Source organism: Canis lupus, chromosome X (assembly GCF_011100685.1).
Source record: "Canis lupus familiaris isolate Mischka breed German Shepherd chromosome X, alternate assembly UU_Cfam_GSD_1.0, whole genome shotgun sequence".
NCBI classification, from domain to species: Eukaryota; Metazoa; Chordata; class Mammalia; order Carnivora; family Canidae; genus Canis; species Canis lupus.
In genome coordinates, this window is record NC_049260.1 from 49,730,078 (window position 1) to 49,746,779 (window position 16,702).

The 16,702-nt window shown below is 36.5% G+C and overlaps 1 pseudogene; it reads left to right on the forward strand.

Moving 5' to 3' along the window:
* The first annotated feature begins 296 nt into the window (after positions 1–296).
* LOC100683598 lies at positions 297–1,225 on the forward strand (annotated as a pseudogene).
* The last annotated feature ends 15,477 nt before the right edge of the window (positions 1,226–16,702 follow it).

The window sequence follows — 16,702 nt, forward strand, 5'->3', positions numbered from 1 at the left end:
TCATTGTGGTTTTGATTTCTATTTCCCTGATGGCAAGTGATGCGGAGCATTTCTCATGTGTTTGTTAGCGATGTCTATCTATGTCTTCCTTTGTGAAATGTCTGTTCATGTCTTTTGCCCATTTCATGATCGGATTTTTTGTTTCTTGGCTGTTGAGTTTAATAAGTTCTTTATAGATCTTGGATACTAGTCCTTCATCTGATAGGTCATTTGCAAATATCTTCTCCCATTCTGTAAGTTGTCTTTTAGTTTGCCACACCATTTCCTACACCCTGAGTAGGGTAGATCCTTAGTAGATGCTTCAAATGATCTTGGGACATAAAGATGCTGGAATTAAAGGAAATGTTGCTGAAGAAGTTACTAAGTTGAAAGTTAATTATATTGTCATCCCACTTTATATTTCATAGTTTGCAGAATGCATATTTTGTCTCAATCATAAATCCAAAATTTCCAGAAGACAAGAATTATTCAAGGGAAAGGATTAATGCCAGATGGTACTAGCTGATTTACCTGAAAAGGAAATACCATTTTACATAACATGGAAACAAACATATTTTCTGAATACATACTTGTAACTGATTACTGTGTTGTTAGAATTGATCCTTAAGCACATTTGAATAGTCTGTCATCTGGGTTGCAGCATTTCAAATGGTATCGTGCTGTTGTGAACATTGTCAAGGTGGACCCTGACTCTATGCTTCCTTTGGCCTGAAAAGAGTTAGATTAGCAGTTATCATGGGCTGAAATGTTGCTGGTATGTCCCAGATAATTGGTGTGGACTAGAATAAAAATAAATTCACAACTGTCAAGTAATTAAGGGACTTTGAATGTATTAACTCCCAGGACTTCAATAAAACCATTCAGGAAGTGCTTAGCTAGATGACTGATGGGAAAAGAGGACCATTTCTTTTAATGTATGAGTAAAGTGAAGGTCATGAGAGCAACGCTGGAAGCCTGCCACAAAGGCTGTAGCATCAATGTGGTGATTGGCATAGCTGCTTCAGTTAAAGAAATTGCCAATTCCAGCTAGTAACAGGCATCACAGAGAAAGGCACTAACTTTGGAGAATGGAATAGAAAGCACCACAGTGTTGGCATCTGAATGTATATCAAAAAAGATAAAAGTTACTGAATTTGAGACTCATGATTTGTGTTTTGTCCAAATTAATTAAGCCTTTGAACTGATGCATGCAGTAAAATGTATGCAATCTATTGTAAAGATTTAAGTTCATAAAAATAAAAATGTGTCTATTCTTGTCTACAATCTTGTGTTGTGACTGGAATAACAAAGAAGCTCTTCCAAGTTCATGAAATCTTTAGACCATTAGTAACCTACTATAGGGAGTAATATTTTACTTATAATTCATGACTCTAACAAAAACAAGAACAATACAGTTGTATGTTTTATGGAATTTTCTTTACATGAATAATAAATGCTAGCTCATTAAGAAATATTTTAATATATAAAACTGGTTTCTGCTTAAAACAGAAAGCAGTCCTGTAGAATATCATCAAAAATATTAAATTAGGAATAAAATTAATAATCCTAAAGAGATATTTAAATTCTCATGTTTATTGTAGTGGCTGCAATACAAATACAATCAACAAATATTCAACTATTCAACAAATAATGTAGCGACATGCAAGAAGAATGTAGCTAAATGCAAAATATGAAACTGGACCACAAATTTATGCCATACACAAAAATGAATTCAAAATGGATTAAGGGACTAAATGTGAGACTCAAAACCATAAAATTCCTACAAGAAAAATAGGCAATAGGAGGGACAAGATGGTGGAAGAGTAGGGGTCTGACTTTATATTTTTACTACTTTCTTTTAAAATTTGTCTTTCATTTTAGTGGTCCTTTTGTTTTAGTTTGTTTTATTGTTCTTTTTCTTCTATTTTATCATCTCAGACCTCCTCAGACTTGACCAGGGCATATTTTAATTAGGTTATGGTTGATATCTTTGACTCAGCCCATTCATACACCACTCTTCACTGGACAAAATGACTAGAAGGAAGAATTCACCACAAAAGAAAGAACTGGAAACAGTACTCTCCACCAAAGAGTTACAGAATTTGGATTTCAATATGATGTCAGAAACTCAATTCAGAAATACAATTATAAAGCTACTGGTGGCCCTAGAAAAATGAATAAAGGACTATAGAGACATCGTTACTGCAGAATTGAGATCTAAACAGACTGAAATTAAAAATAGATTTAATGAGATGCAATCCAAACTGGATGCTCTAACTGCTAGGGTTAATGAGGTGGAAGAAAGAATGAATGACATAGAAGACAAGTTGATGGTAAGGAAGGAAACTGAGGGGGAAAAAAAGAAAAACAATTAAGAACACATGAGGAAAGGCTTAGGGCGATAAATGGTAGCTTGAGAAGGAAGAATATGCATCTAATTGGGATTCCAGAAGAGGCTGAGAGAGAGGACCATAAAGTATATTTCAAATAATCATAGCAGAGAACTTCTCTAATCAGGGGAAGGAAACGGGTATTCCGATCCAAGAGATAGAAAGGACCCCCCAAAAAATCAATAAAAATGATTCAACACCTCAACATTTAATAGTGAGACTTCCAAATTTCAAAGATAAAGAGAAAATTCTGAAAGCAGCCTGAAACAAAAGATACTTAACTTATATGGAGAGAAATATCAGATTAACAGCAGACTTATCCACAGAGACCTGGAAGGCCAGAAAGGGTGGGCATGATATAAACATGGTAATAAATAAGAAAAATATGCAGCCAAGAATACTTTAACCAGCAAGGCTATCATTCAGAATAGAAGGAGAGATAAAGAGCTTCCAGAATAGGTATAAACTGAAAGAATATGTGACCACCAAACTGCCTCTGCAAGAAATATTAAGGGGGACCCTGTAGAAGAATGATGAAGCACAAAGAAACAATCCACAAAAACAGGGACTGAATAGGTAATATGATAGCACTAAATTCCTAACTTTCAATAGTTACTCTGAACATGAATGGGCTAAATGATCCCATCAAAAGATGCAGGGTATCAGACTGGCTATAAAAGCAAGACCCATCTATATGCTGTCTACAAAAGACTCATTTTAGACCTAAGGACACCTCCACCCTTTAAATGAAGGGATGGAGAACTGTTTACCATTCAAATAATCCTCAAAAGACACTGGGGTAGCAATCCTCATATCAGATAAATTAGAGTTTATACCGAAGACTGTAGTAAGAGATGAAGAGGAACACTATATCATACATAAAGGGTCTATCCAACAAGAAGATGTAACAATTATGAATATTTATGCCTCTAATGTGGGAACCACCAAATATATCAATCCATTAATAATCAAAGAGATCATTAGATAATAATACACTAATAGTAGGAGACTTCAACACAGCACTCTCAGTAAATGACACATTGTCTAAGCAGAACATCACCAAAGAAACAAGAGCCTTGAGTGATATACTGCACCAAATAGATTTCACAGATCCGGGATGCCCGGATACATTTTATTTCTTTTTGTTGTCTGATTGCTAAGGCTAAGACTTCCAGTACTATATAAAATAGTAATGGTGAGGGCAGCCTGGGTGGCTCAGCGGTTTAGCACCTCCTTCAGCTCAGGGAGTGATCCTGGGGACCTAGGATCGAGTCCCATGTCAGGCTCCCTGTGGGGAGCCTGCTTCTCCCTCTGCCTATGTCTCTGCCTTTCTCTCTCTCTCATGAATAAATTAAATAAATAAATAAATAAATAAATAAATAAATAAATAAATAAATAATAGTGATGGTGAGAGTGGACAACCTTGTCTTATTCCTGATTCTAGGGGGAAAAACTCTTAGTTTCTCCTCCTATGTTATTATATGGGTCTTTTGAATATGGATTTTATGATGTTGATTTATATTCCAACTATCCTTACTTTGTTGATGTTCTTTATCAAGAAAGAATGGTGTATTTTTGTCAAATGCTTTTTCTGCATCCAATGAGAGGATCCTATGGTTCTTATCCTTTATTAATGTGGTGTATCACATTGACTGATTTGTGAATGCTGAACTACCCCTGCCCAGGAATAAATCCTGCAGGATCATGGTGAATATTTTTTTAATGTACTGCTGAATTTGAATTGCTACTATCATGGTGAGAATTTTTGCTTCCATGTTCATCAGATCTATTGTTCTTTACTTCTCCTTTATCTGGTGTTAGAATCAAGGTAATGTTGTCTACAGAAGTTTTCATTCCATTTCTATTTTCTTCAACAGTTTGAGGAGTATAGATAGGTATTAACTCTTCTTTAAATGTCTGGTGAAATTCTGGTTGGAATCCACCTGGCCCAGAACTTCTGTTTGTTCAGAGATTTTTTTTATTAGTGATTCAGTTTATTTTCTGGTTATGGGTCTGTTCAAATGTTCTATTTCTTCCTGTTTCAATTTTGATAGTTTATAGGTTTCTAGGAATTAGTTCATTTCTTACAGGATGCCAAGTTTGTTGGCAAATAATTTTTCATACTATTCTCTTTTTTTAAGATTTTATTTATTTATTCATAAGAGGCACAGAGAGAGAGGCAGACACACAGGCAGAGGGAGAAGCAGGCTCCATGCAGGGAGCCTGATGTGGGACTTGATCCCGGGTCTACAGGATCACACCCAGGCTGAAGGCGGTGCTAAACCGCTGAGCCACCCGGGCTGCCCCATACTATTCTCTTAATAAGTTTGTATTTCTGTTGTGTTGGTTGTGATCTCTTCTCTTTCATTCATGATTATATCTCTTTGGGACTTTTTTTTCTTTTTGATAAGTCTGTCTAGGAGATTATTAATTTTAGTAACTCTTTCAAAGAATCAGCTCTTTTTAAATTCCTTCTACTTTTTTGTTTTTATTCCTTTATTTCTACTCTAATCTTTATTATTTCCCTTCTGCTGAATTTTGCTTTATTTGCTCTTTGTTTTCTAGCCCCTTTAGGTATAAGGTTAGATTGTGTATTTGAGACTTTTCTTGCTTCCTGAGATAGGCCTATATTGCAACAGACTTCCCTCCTAGGATTGCCTTTACTGTATCCCAAAGGTTTTGGACTGTAGTGCTTTCATTTTCATTTGCTTCCATATATATCTTTTTCATTTCTTATTTAATGTTCCAGTTAACCCATTCATTCTTTTTTTTAAGATTTTGTTTATTCGTTTGAGAGAGAGAGAGAGAGAATGAGTGGAGGGGAAAGGCAGAGGGAAAGGGAGAAATGGACTCCCCACTGAGCATGACTCAACTGACTGAGTCACCAAAATAGCCCTAACCCATTTATTCTTTAGTAGGATGTTCTTGAACCTACCTATGTTTGTTGTCTTTCCAAGATTTTTCTTGTGATTTACATAAAGTTTCATAGCTTTGTGGTCAGAAAACATGCATGGTGGGATATCAATATTTTTGTAGATATTTAGGGCTGATTTGTGACACAGTATATGATCTCATCTGGAGAATGTTCCAGGTGCACTTGAAAAGAAAGTGTATTCTGATGCTTTAGGAGGAAATGTTCTGAATATATCTGTTAAGTCCATCTGGTCCAGCGTGTTATTTGAGCCATTGCTTCCTTGTTTTTTTCTTTTTCTGCTTAAATGATCTGTCCATTATTACAAGTGGGGTGCTCAAGTTCCCTACTATTATTTTATCAATTAGTTTATGTTTATTATTGATCTATTTATGTATTTGTGTGCTCCCATTTTGGGGCATAAATATTCACAATTATCAGGTCTTCTTGATGGATAGACCCCTATATTATGATATAATGCTGCTCTTCATCTCTTGTTATAGTCTTTGTTTTAAAATATAGTTTGTTTGAAATAAGTATGGCTATTCTGTCTTTGTTTTGATGTCCATTAGCTTGATAGATTATCCTCCATCAACTTACTTTCAATCTGCTGGTGTCGTTAGGTCTAAAAAGAAAAGGCAATATACTGAATGGGAGAAGATATTTGCTAATAACATATATGATAAAGGATTAATATCCAAAATGTATAAGGAACTAATATAACTCCACACCAAATAACACATATAATCCAATTTAAAAATGGGTAGAATTCATAAACTGATATTTCCCGAAAGAAGACATACACATGGCCAACAGACAAATGAAAAGATGCTCAACATCACTCATTCCCAGGGAGCTGCAAATCAAACTAGAATGAGATATCACCTCGCATATGTCAGAGTGGCTAAAATCAACAACACAAAAAACTAGTTTTGGGGAAGACATGGAGAAATAGGAATCCTCTTACAATGTTCGTGGGAATGCCAACTTCTGCAGCCATGGTAGAAAACAGTTTAAAGTTTCCTCAAAAAGGGAAACATAGAACTACTCTATAACCCAGGAATTACACTGCTATCTACCAAAAATTACAAAAACATGAATTCAAAAAGATATATGCACCAGTTTATTGCAATATTATTTAAAATAGGCAAATTATGGAAGCAGTACAAGTGTCCAAAGATAGATGACTGAATAAATAAGAGGTGCTGTATGTACATAAAATGGAATATCATGTAACCATAAAGAAGAATGAAATCTTGACATTTGCAATGACATGGTTAGATCTAGAGTATAATGCTAAGCAAAATAAGTCAGTCAGAAAAGAAAAATACCATGAGATTTCATTCATATGTGGAATTTAAGAAAGAAAATGAACAAATGGGAAAAAGGGAGAGAGACAAGCTAAGAAAATGACTTTAAAAAACTTTTTATTTAAATTCTAGTCAGTTGACAAAGAGTATAATATTAGTTTCAGTTTGGATTGCATCTCATTCAATTGATTTTTAATTTTGGCCTGATTAGATCTAAATTATTCAGTCATGAAGTCTCTTGAATCCTTTATGCATTTTTTTCAGAGCCACCAGTAGCTTTATAATTGTGCTCCTGAATTGGCCTTCTGACATAAAATTGTAATCCATATTCTGTAACTCTGTGTCAGAGAGTGCTGTTTCTTATTCTTTCCTTTGTGGTGAATTCTTCATTCTAGTCATTTTGCTCAGTGCAGAGTGGCTGTATGAGTGGGCTGAGTCAAGGATATCAACCATGGCCTAAATAAATTTAGCCCAAAGATACAGATGCAGTGAAACACCGAGACACCTGCACCCCGATGTTTATAGCAGCAATATCGACACTAGCCAAGTTGTGGAAGGAGCCTTGGTGTCTATTGAAAGATGAATGGATAAAGAAGATGTGGTCTATGTGTACAATGGAATATTTGCCATTAGAAACGACAAATACCCACCATTTACTTCAACATGGATGGAACTGGAGGGTGTTACACTGAGTGAAATAAGTCAATCGGAGAAGGACAGATTTTATATGGTCTCATTCATTTGGGGAATATAAAATATAGTGAAAGGGAATAAAGGGGAAAGGAGAAAAAATGAAATGGGAAATATCAGAAAGGGAGACATACATGAGAGACTCTTAACTCTGGGAAACGAACAAGGGGTGGTGGAAAGGGAGGTGGGTGTGGGATGGGGGTGACTGGGTGATGGGCACTGAGGTGGGCACTTGATGGGATGAGCACTGGGTGTTATGCTATATGTTAGCCAATTTAACACCAATAAAAAATCAATCAATCAATCAATTAAACAAAAAAACCCCAAAAGCATGGACAGACTATACCAGTTTAAAAAAAAAAAAAAGAATCCATCAAAATCCTAGAAGAGAACACAGGCAACACCCTTTTTGAACTTGGCCACAGCAACTTCTTGCAAGATACATCTATGAAGTCAAGGGAAACAAACACAAACATGAACTATTGGGACTTCATCAAGATAAAAAGCTTCTGCATAGCAAATGAAGCAGTCAACAGTGGAAGACAACCTGCAGAATGGGAGAAGATATTTAGCCTATTAGATAAAGGGCTAGTATCCAAGATCTATAAAGAACTTATTAAAGTGAACAGCAAAGAAACAAACAATCCAATCATGAAATGGGCAAAAGACATGAACAGAAATTTCACAGAGGAAGACATGGACATGGCCACCAAGCACATGAGAAAATGCTCCGCATCCCTTGCCATCAGGGAAATGCAAATCAAAACCACGAGATACCACCTCACACCAGTGAGAATGGGGAAAATTAACAAGGCAGGAAACAATAAATGTTGGTGAGGATGTGGAGAAAGGGGAACTCTCTTGCACTGTTGGTGGGAATGGGAACTGGTAGAGCCACTCTGGAAAACTCTGTGGAGGTCCTCAAAAATTGAAAAATAGAACTGCCCTATGACCCCGCAATTGCACTGCTGGGGATTTACCCCAATGATACAGATGCACCCCAATATTTATAGCAGCAATGTCCACAATAGCCGAACTGTGGACGTAGCCTCAGTGTCCATCGAATGATGAATGGATAAAGAAGATATGGTATATGTATACAATGGAATATTACTCAGCCATTAGAAACAACAAATACCTACCATTTGCTTTGACATGGATGGACCTGGAGGGTGTTATGCTGAGTGAAAGAAGTCATTCAGAGAAGGACAAACATTATATGGTCTTATTCATTTGTGGAATATAAAAAATAGTGAAATGGAATAAAGGGAGAAGGAGAGAAAATGAGTGTAAATATCTCTGAGGATGACAGAACATTCAAGACTCCTAACTCCGAGAAATGAATAAGAGGTAGTAGAAAGGGAGGTGGGCAGGGGCTTGGGGTGACTGGCTGACAGGCACTGAGGGGGCCCTTGGTGGAATGAGCACTGGTGATATGCTATATGTTGGCAAATTGATCTCCAATAAAAATATAGGAAAGAAAAAAAACAAAGACTGTAATATGAGGCAAAGGAGAGCATTACAAATGATAAGGGAAAAAATTTTTAAAGTAAAAATAAAAATAAATGATAAGGGATCAATCTAAGATAATACAACTGTAAATATCTATGTACCCACATTAGCATATCTAAATACATAAAGCAAATATTAACAGACAGGGAAAAATTGACAGTAATACAATAATAATAGAACACTTAAACACTCACTTACATAAATATTCACAACATCTAGGCAGATAATCAATAAGGAAACAGTGTCTCTGAACAACATATTACACCAGATGGATTTATTAAATATATACAGAGTATTTCATCCAAAAACAACAGAATACACATTATTTTTACGTGCACTTGAAACATTCTTTGAAGATAAATCACATATTAGGCACAAAATAAGTTTAAGAAACTTAATAATACTAAATTTGTATCAACATTTTTCTAAACATAATGGTAGAAAACTAGAAATCAATTAAAAGAAAAAGCTGCAAAAACCACTAAGAGGTACAGGCTAAATAAGATGCTACTATACAAGCAATTTCCCAGGAAATAAATTTAAAAACAAAAAATACATGGAGAGAAATGGAAATGAGAACACACCCTCCATAATCATTGGGACACAGTGAAAATAATTCTAATTCTATATTGCAATATAGACCTACCTTAAGAAAGAAAGAACGGAAAAAATCTCAAGTAAATCACACCATATACCTGAAGGAACTACAGAAAGAAGAAAGCCCAAGGTGAGTAGAAGGAAGAAAATAATAAGCATCATAGCAGAAATAAATGAGACTAAAAAACAAAGCAATAAAAATACCAATAAAATCAAGAGCAAGTTCTTTAAGAAGATAAACAAAATTGATAAACATTTGGCCAGACTCATCAAGAACAAAAAACAGAGTATCCAAATAAATAAAAAATGAAAGAAAAATCAGAAATAAACTAACAACCAACACCACAGAATCACAAATAATTATAATAAAAGACTACCTCAATAATTTATATGGCAACAAATAGGACAAACTTGAATAAATGAATAAATTCCTAGAAACATATGATCTTCCAAAACTAAATCAGGAATAAATTGAAAATCTGAACAAACGGATTACTAGTAACAGAATTGAATTAGTAATCAAAAAACTTTTAACAAACGAAAATGAGATGGATTTATTCGTGAATTTACCAAATATTTAAAGAAGAGTTTAGGGGTGCCTGAGTGGCTCATTTGGTTAAGCATCTGCCTTCAGCTCTGGTCATGATATTGGGGTCCTGGGATTAAGTCCCATGTTGGACTCTTTGCTCAGCAGGGAGTGTGCTTCTCCCTCTACCTTTGTGTGGGCTCTCTCTCTCTCTCTTGCTCTCTTTCTCACATAAATAAATAAAATATTTAAAAAATAGAGAAATAAGAGTTTATACCTATTTACTCAAACTAAACTACAAAAAAAGAAGAGGAAGTAAAGCTTCCAAAGAAATGAGGCCAGCATTACTCTGACACCAAAATTAGAAAAACATATGAGAGAAAGAAAGAAAACAAAAGAAGAAAAGAAAAATGAAACAAAACTAAAAGAAACAAAGCAAAATACTAGCACACTGAATTCAACCATATATTAAAAACATCATTCACCATGATCATGTAGGATTTATTCTAGGGATGCAAGAATAGTTCGATATCCACAAATTTATCAACATGATACAACACATTAACATAATGAAGGATAATAATTGTCATCTCAAAAGATGCAAAGAAAACATTTGACAAAATTCAAAATTCATTCATGTGAAAAACTTACAACAAAGTGAATTTAGAGGAAATATACCTCAACAAAATAAAGGCCATATGTGATAAAATGAGAGCTAACAATTTTGAAAAATTGAGAGCATTTAAGATCAAGAAAAACACAGAGAGGAATTAAGATGGCAGAGGACTAGGAAGACCCTAGGCTTGCATCATCCCTGAAACGCAGCTAGATAAATATCAAATCCTTTTTGAATACCCAAGTAATCGATTTAAGGACTGAGAAAGAAAATGCACAAATAGAGCTTAAAAAGAGCCACATATTGGAAATAAGGAATGGCAGAAAGTTAAATTGGGGGAGAGAAGAGCTGTGGGTGCTGCGATGCGGAAGGAGCCATGATCACAGAGACAGAAAGAGAGAGAGTGGAATTGTATGCAGAGAATTACACAAGAAAAACTCTTTTTCCAAACTATTGACTGGGAAAAAGAAAGGGTCTGAAAACCACAGGTTTTTATTAACAGAGGAGCACAGAGTCTGAAATTAACAAAGTTTGAGTCTGCCAGGCTTGAGCATGGTGGGGTTAACAGTGCTGGGGTAAGCGGGGAGGCAGTTACCTGGGAAAAGGCAGGGTGGTCTGAGGATCCCTTGGGTTGCACTAGAAGAAGCAGTTCCCCTGTTTGGAGTACATTTGAGAGAGGAGGTACAACATATCTGGGAGCAAATATCCGGCAGGTGCCAATGAGCTGCACCATTCAACATACAAATGGGGATGCTGGCAGAGGGCAATGAGCCTTGGGACCCATCTTCTGCTGTACTTAACTATAAACTGCAAACTGCTGGGTGTTTGTGTAACCTATCGCTGGGACAAACAGCTAAATGGCCACAGCACAGTGAGACCCTCTTACAGAGGTTCAGTATGGGTCCAAGCCACATGGATCTCTAAAACCTGGAGTTTTGAAACCCAGCCATGTGCCTGATATGAAACTTAGGAGTGCGGTGCCACATGACAGGCAGACAGCTGAGGCACAAGCAGGGTGAATGCAGGCATCTAGCAGAAGACACAGGGACAGCTGACTGTTTGCACACCTGTGAGGGATTCATGAAGAAGCTTCCTGAAGAGTGGTGGGCCCAAATTCCCTGCGCTGGGGATGAGAAAGTGGGGTGATGTTATTTTCATACTACTGATAAGACCTGACTGACTTCAGTGAGCAAAACACAACCACAAAGGGCAGTCCAGAACCCATTGCACCAAATCTCACCCCCTTGCACCCTGAAGGTTTATCTCCATTATAGCAAGTTCACCTGAGAAGCAATACAACAGGGTCCTCCCTAAGAAAACAAGCATGAACCGCTTGACTGCAGCAAGTCTACTGATCATAGAGTACCACATCTTCAGCTCTAGGGGAAATAGGAACTTCCTTTTAATTTTTATTTTATTGTTATTTCTTATTTATTTTATCATTAAATTTGATTAATTAATTTTTTTTCATTTTGGATCTAGCTTCTTTTAACAAGCAGACCAAAACACTCTATGATCTAGCTTCCTTTCTTTTTTTTCCCTCAAAAAAATGACTAGATGAGGAATTCACCCATAAAGAAAGAAAAGAAAAAAGGAGGAGTTATGATGGGGAAGGAATAAGGAATGTTAAATTTGTCTGGCCCCTAGAGTTCAGCTAGATAGGCATGAAATTGTTTTGAACACCTGTGAAATCAGAGATCTGAGAAAAGAAATCCTGCAATTCTACAAATAGAAAAAAGATCCCTTTTTGAAAGACAGGAGGTGCAGATACTTGAATCCAGGAGATCTATCAGATGATACAGCAGCAGAGAATATCCAGCTTTAGGAGGATAACATAAAATATTATAAGCAGCAGAGCACAAAAATCTCAACTTTTAGATGTCAGGTACAGTAGGGGATGTCCTTGCCTAAAAAGGTGCTCAGTGGTGAAGAGGGAGGAATCCCAGGTAGAAAAGCATGATCTCAGGATCCACAGAGTCACAGGAGGAACAGGGGTGCCTGAGTGCTGCAGAGTTCCCACCCACTGGAACAGGGATTCCAGCTGAAAATAGTGAGTCTAGGGACCGGGTTTCTGCATTGGTGTTGTCATAAACTGTAAACTACTACACGATTCCATGACCATGTTCCAGGCAGGGGCTCATCGAAAGACAGAAGTGTGGTGAGACACCTCCTGCCTCCCCTAGAGGAACAGAACAGTTTGGGCTGCAGGAGTCCATAAAACGTGGAGACTTGAAAATTAGTGGTATGCCCAAGAAAAAAAAATGCTTAGTCACAGGCTAGGTGAACACAGAGTTGGATGGACACCACGGAGACAAAAGGGATTGACTGCTTGTCTGTGAGGAGTAACTGAAGAGTGGGGGCCACAAAATTACAGCTCTCAAGCTAGAAAGTGAGGTGCCACAAATTTCATCCCCCCTGATCATTGCTGAAAGACATCAAGGAAAAGAAGTGCCACATAGTTGAATTCCAAGTTCTTTACACTGAGCCCACCTGCCACACCCTGCCTCCTCCCACCTTATGTGCAAGGAAGGCACATTTCCACAAGTGCAAGGGCACCAGAGGATCAGGACAACAGCCCTCTGCCCCCAGAAGACCAGCAGGAATAAATAACTAGGACCAAATTTACCAATCATGGAGAACAGCATATATGTTTTTCTTTCTCTGTTAATTTGAGAGCAAGTTTCCTTTAAAAAGTAGATGAAAATACACCTAGGATCTAGTTTTTCTCGTTTTGTTGTATTTCTTATTTGATTTTTTCTTATTATATTCTGTTTTTGTTTTCTTTTGGTTTGTTGTGTTTGTTTTTTCCTGCTGTTGTTACTGTTGTCTTTTATTGCTCATTCCCCTATTTGTTTTTGGACATAAATACAAGATAGAGAAATGCACCCCAACAGAAATAACAGAAGGTAGTACTCATTGCCAGGATCTTAATCAATGCAGATAAAAGTAAACTGTGTGAACTAGAATTTAAAATAGCGAATAAAAATACTAGCTAGGCTTGAAAAAAGCATAGAAGATACTACAGATTCCCATATTATAGAAATAAAAGAACTAAAATCTAATCAGGTCAAAATTAAAAATACTATTATTGAAATGCAGTCAGAAATAGAGTCTCTAACAACAAGGATAAATGAGGCAGAAGAGAGTCAGTGATATAGAAGACAAAATGATGGAATGAAAGAAGGTGAAAAATGAGAAAAAGACAACTACTAGATCATGGAGACTTCAAGAAATCAGCAATTCCATAAAGCAAAATAATATCTGCATAAAAGGGTTCCCCTAAGATGAAAGGAGATGGAGAGGGGCAGAAAGTTCTTTAAACAAATTATAGCTGGGAACTTCCATAATCTGGGGAAGAAAAATGGGCATTCAAGTCCAGGAGGCACAGAGAATTCTCCTCTAAATCAATAAAAACAGGTCAAGATCTCAATAGTGAAGCTTCCAAATTTCAAGAGATAAAGAGAAAGTCCTGAAAGCAGCTCAGGACAAGAGGTCCTTAAGCTACAAGGGTAGATACATAAGACTGGCAGCAGATTTGTCCACAGAGACCTAGAAGGCCAGAAAGGACTGGCATGATACATTCCATGTGCTAAAAGGGAAGAATATGCAGCCAAGAATACTTTATCTAGCAAGGCTCTCAGAGTTTCCAGGAGAAACAGAAACTAAAGGAATTTGTAAACATTAAATCAACCCTGCAAGAAATATTACAGGGGATCCTTTGAGTGGAGCAAGAGCCCAAAAGTAACAAATACCATAAAGGAACAGAGACAATCTACAGAAACAGTTACTTTACAGGTAATACAATGGCACTAAATTCATATTTTTCAGTAATCACTCTAAATGTAAAGGGGCTAAATGCTCCAATCAAAAGAAATAGGGTATCAGGTTGAATTGAAAAAAATAAGACCCATTGATATGCTGTCTACAAGAGACTCATTTTAGACCCAAAGATATCTTCATATTAAAAGTGAAGGGGTGAATAACCATTGATCATACGAATGGACAACAAAAGAAAGCTTGAGTGGCAATCCATATATGACACAAACTAGATTTTAAACCAAAGGCTATAATAAGAAAGAAGAAAGACAATATATCATACTTAAAGAGTCTATCCACCAAGAAGGTCTAATAATTATAAATAATTATGTTTCTAATTTGGGAGCAGCTAATTATATCAACCACTGCATAACCAAAGTAAAGAAACACATAGATAATAAACATTAATAGTAGGAAATTTCAACACCTCACTCACAGCATTGGACAGATCATCTAAGCAGAAGATAAACAAAGAAACGAGGGCTTTGAATGACACACTGGGACAGATGGATTGAGATTATACAATGCATATTTTTATACCACAATGCTATGAAACTTAAACACAGGAAAAAATTGGAAGGAACACAAATACATGGAAGTTAAAGAGCATTCTACTAATGAATGCATTAGTTAACCAAGAAAATAAAGAAGAATTGAAGAAATACATGGAAGCAAATGAAAATGAAGACACGATATTTCAAAACCATTGGAATACAGCAAAGGTAGTCAAAAGAGCGAAGTATATAACAATACAGTACCTTTTAAAGAAGCAAGAACAGCCTCAAATACACAACCTAAGGTTACATCTAAAGGAGCTGGAAAAAGGACAGCAAATAAAGCCTAAGTCCAGCAAGGGTAGAAATATAAATAATAGAGCAGAAATAAATGACATGGAAAAAACACAATAGAACAGATCAATGAAATTAGGAGCTTGTTCTTTGAAAGAATTTAGAAGATTGATAATTCCTTAGCCAGACTTCTCAAGAAGAAAAAGGACCCAAATTAATAAAATCATGAATGAAAGAGAAGAGACCACAACCAACACCAAAGAAATACAAACAATTATAAGAGAATATTATAAGGAATTACATGCCAACTAATTCGGCAATCTGGAAGAAAGGATGCATTACTAGAAACATATCAACTGAAACAGGAAGAAATAGAAAACCTGAAGAGACACATAACCAGCAAATAAATTGAAAGAGTAATCAAAAATCTCCCAACAAAGAAGAGTCCAGGGCACAATGGGATCCCAGAATTCTATCAAACATTCAAAGAAGAATAAATACCTATGCTTCTCAAGCTGTTTCAAAAAATAGAAATGGAAGGAAAACTTCCAAATTCATTTTATGAGGCCAGCATTATCTAGATCCCAGAACCAGGCAAAGACCTAATGAAAAAGGAGAATTTGATGAGCATGCATGTAAACAATCTCAGCAACAGTCAGCCTGGGTGGCTCAGCAGTTTAGCACCTCCTTCAGCCCAGGGCGTGATCCTGGAATCCCGGGATCAAGTCCCATATCGGGCTCCCGGCATGGAGCCTACTTCTTCCTCTCCCTATGTCTCTGCCTCTCTCTGTCTCTCTCTCTCTCTCTCTCTCTCTCTCTCTCTCTCTCTCTCGCTCTCTCTCTCTCTCTCTCCCCTCTGTGTGTGTGTGTGTCTCATGAATAAATAAGTAAAATCTTTTAAAAAACTCTCACCAACATATTGGGTAATAGAATACAACTATACATTAAAAGGATTATTCACCACAACCAAGTGCTATTTATTCCAGTGCTGCAAGTGTGGTTTGACTTCCAAAAATCAATTAATGTGATACACCATATTAATAAAAGAAAGGACAAGAACCATATGATAATCGCAAAAGATGCAGAAAAATTTCAGACACAATACACCATCATTTCTTTTTTTTATGATATTTTTTTATTTTTATTTTTTGTTTTTTTGGGGTTTTTTTGTGTTTATTTTTAATAAATTTATTTTTTACTGGTGTTCAATTTACCGACATACAGAATAACACCCAGTGCTCATCCTGTCAAGTGCCCCCCCAGTGCCCATCACCCATTCACCCCCACCCCCCGCCCTCCTCCCCTTCCACCACCCCTAGTTCATTCCCCAGAGTTAAGAGTCTTTATGTTCTGTCTCCCTTTCTGATATTTCCCACACATTTCTTCTCCCTTCCCTTCTATTCCCTTTCACTATTATTTATATTCCCCAAATGAATGAGAACATATAATGTTTGTCCTTCTCCAATTGACTTATTTCACTCAGCATAACACCCTCCAGTTCCATCCACGTCGAAGCAAGAGGTGGGTATTTATCATTTCTAATGGCTGAGTAATATTCCACTGTATA